This window comes from Panthera leo, chromosome A2 (assembly GCF_018350215.1).
Source record: "Panthera leo isolate Ple1 chromosome A2, P.leo_Ple1_pat1.1, whole genome shotgun sequence".
Taxonomy (NCBI): domain Eukaryota; kingdom Metazoa; phylum Chordata; class Mammalia; order Carnivora; family Felidae; genus Panthera; species Panthera leo.
In genome coordinates this window covers 70896524-70899991 of record NC_056680.1, presented here as the reverse complement: position 1 = coordinate 70899991, position 3468 = coordinate 70896524, and positions in this window count along the sequence as shown.

Genomic DNA, 3468 nt, shown 5'->3' with positions numbered 1-3468 from the left:
GCTGTGGCCTCTCAAATACCTGAAGTTCATGGCTCTCTCTTTATTTGCTGGTCACAGAAACCCAATGGTTTAAGTCAAAAAGAATGAGTCACTAGAAGGCTAATATAAGAGCAAGCTTCGGGAAGGGAGAATGCAGATGACCTTCAGAGTATCTCTGTTGAGACTCTCTCTTCATCTCTCATCTCTAGATTTCTCTGGGTCATGGCTCGAGTGTCTTGCCGAGGACTGTGTTTCTCCCACCACAGGGAGAACACGTACTTCAGATGGGAAGAAAATGAACTACTTATGGCTTCAGACCCTGGAAAGGGAATGACTTTCTACTCTGATTCTTTTCAAAAATCCCAGTTGGGACTTGTTGATTGCTTTGATTTATAGCAGGTGAGGGAGAGTGCATGGTAACTCCCACTCTGTCATATTGGTGATAAGCTGGTGGCACCAACCTCAGGCTGGGTACAGGACTGAGGGGCATGTGGTAGAGGTGAAGGGTGTGGTCGGAGGCAGGGCTGGGAGAATACGTGCCATTTTGATATTTCAAGCTTGAAGTCTGTGTGGTAATAAGAGGTAGAGATATTTTTAGGATAGTGGGCATATAAACATGGAGTTGGGTCCAGGTGGGGGGGGACAGGTTTGAGCTGGAGATAAAGACTTGATCATCCTAAATACATATTAGGGAAAGCTATGGAAAAGGATGGGTTCACCAAGAAAAGCATAGAGATCCAAGGAAGACAGTATGACACAACCCTCGGCGGGGACAGCACTGAAGTGTTGGACTAATGATGACAATCCACCCAGGAAGGACTGAGAAGAGGAAGCTGGGGCCATAGGAAGGAAGCCAAGAAAGGAAGGGTTGTTGCGGAATGAAGCGGTCCCCGTTCAAATGCAAAGAAAAGTTAGACGAGGTGACAATTCAAAAGTGGCTCTTGGATTTGGCAATTTGGCTTCCTTAGGAAACACTGAGCATCTGATATGTGCCAGGCACAGTTCTAGGTGCTGAGGAGAGGGTGAGGAAGGCAGGAACTCATATGGTGCCTCTCTAACTTGAACGTGAATGTCACCTACTTGGGGATCGTGGTGCCATGTGTGGGCTGCGGCAGGAGCCTGCGGTGGGGGCTGGGGGTCTGCATTTCTAACAAGCCCCAGGTGATATGACACTGATCATTTATAGGCCCCACTTTGATCCTCAAGAGGTTAGACAGTATGACCATATAGATCATAATAAGAAGTTGGCTTTGATTCTCAGTGATGGAGTGGAAACTATTGGTGTCCTTTTTTTAAACTTTTTCTTTTAATGTTTATTTATTTTTGAGAGAGACAGAGACAGAGACAGAAAGAGAGAGAGAGAGACAGAGGGAGACACAGAATCCAAAGCGAGATCAAAGCTCCGGGCTATTAGCACAGAACCTGACACGGGGCTCAAACTCACAAACGGAGAGATCATGATCAGAGCTGAAGTCAACGCTTTTAACCGACTGAGCCACCCAGATAGATAGATGCTTCTATTGGCGTCTTTGTAAAGCAGGTTTAGAGGAGCGTGGAATTGCGGTCAGTTTACACTGGGAACTCAAAGAGCAGAGACGAAATACCGAAAGGAAGGAGATTTTGTGTTGAAAGGGGAACTTTCTGGCAGCTCAGATGGAACTTTTGGCTGTGTGCGTACCACTTTGGTCAACCAACCACAACAAGCAGGAGCATTTTCCAGGTGACAGTTTCTGTCCCTCAAACATACCTGCCCTCTTCCCATTTTTCAAACATAGCATGTGCCATTTTGTGGGCCCCTCTAGTCTTCACCAGTCATAGTGCTTAGGATTTGGTCTCTCGGAGCATACAATTATATAAACAAAACAAAAACGGATTATATGTGAAATGTTAACATGACGACTCATTTGAGAAGCTGGAAGGTTGATTTTTTTGGACCGGTGGCTTCTATGTCAACACTTTCATTGATTTAGCCTAAAATTATTTACGCCATGAGTTTCGACTGCTTTCATTAAGCCACTTATACAGACGCAGGCCTAATGTCTGGCTTTCCAAGGTTTGAGGTAGACGTAATTGCTAATGTTATTTGTTTTGTTCTGAGGGAAGCATCGGCACGGTGTGTAGAGGTAGGGGTAGAAGGGAGAGGATGAACATTGTCAACTGTCTTCTGTGATCGCTGGACCAAGATGTGATGTCCCTCCTCTAGTCCCCAGCTGTATGGAGCTGGGGGCAGTTCTAGTTTGCATGGAAGGTTGCCCAGGACCGATGTGGACTACTAGTTGGGTGTGAGTTTCCAGGCTACCTGTTGATTAAGAACTTCCAACTGTGACCCTCTACTGTCATGGTCCAATGTATTGAGAAGCCACAAGGCTCATCCAGCTGCAAACATCTGTAGGTTTCAGAGGGAACAAAGCAAATGATGTTACAGAAAAGAAAGAATGCAAAATATTCCATTTCTTTTCAGCCTACTGCCAGGTTTCTGTCTCTCGTTTCTTTTAAGTTTTTTGTACATGATCCAGTATTGAATCTTAGGATGGGTTGACATCACACCTAAGGTATTAGAAAACGATGAGAAATCATTGACATTCTATTGGGCAGGGGCTACAGAACACTTCTGAACCCTTCTGCCCATCCCTCCCTACAGATTAGCTGCCTCCCCAGGCAAGAGGGGCATAGCATGTTCTGGTCTGGAGCTCCAGCTCTGGGCTGGTTTCCTGTAGGAGGAATTTCTCTTTACAAATTGTTGCATAGTTGTGACAGCCCAGTGGCAACTTGGAATAAAACATGAGCTTGCCCTAGGAAGAATTACAATTCTATTTCTGAGTCTTCCTATCTGATCCACCCATCAGAACAACGCCAAACTTCTGGTAGAAATATGTGCCACTGGGGTACCTGGGTGGCTCAGTCGGTTAAGCGTCGGACTCTTGATTTTTACTCAGGTCATGATCTCATGGTTATGAGATCCAGTCCTGTGTCAGGCTCCCCACTGAGTGCTAAGCAGGGAGCCCGCTTGGTATTCTCTCTCTCTCCCCCCCTTCCCTGCTTGTGCCCTAAATAAATAAATGAATAAACAAACAAACAAACATTAAAAAAAGAAATACGTGCAACTGAGAAACACAATGAAGTACTTGTAGTGTTTTGATCTGTATGCCAATGGGTGAAATACTCTGGAAAAGGGATTTGATATTTTTATTGTAGATTCCTGAAAGTACATTCTTTAACTTAAATAAATAAATAAATAAATAAATACCCATTTAAAACTCATACCAGTGTAGTTTTTAGTCCTCTTCTAAAGACCCCCAAACCTCAAATTGGTAATAAACTATAGAACGATAAAAGTTTCTACAGTTTTTCCCTCAATGAATCCCTGGAAATCTTCTTGAGAAGCAAATCATCATAAAGTTGCTCATATTTTCCTACAGGGACAGTGGCATAATTGGGAGTTGAGATACTGACTAAGGATTTGAAGTGAAATAAATCATAAATATGGCC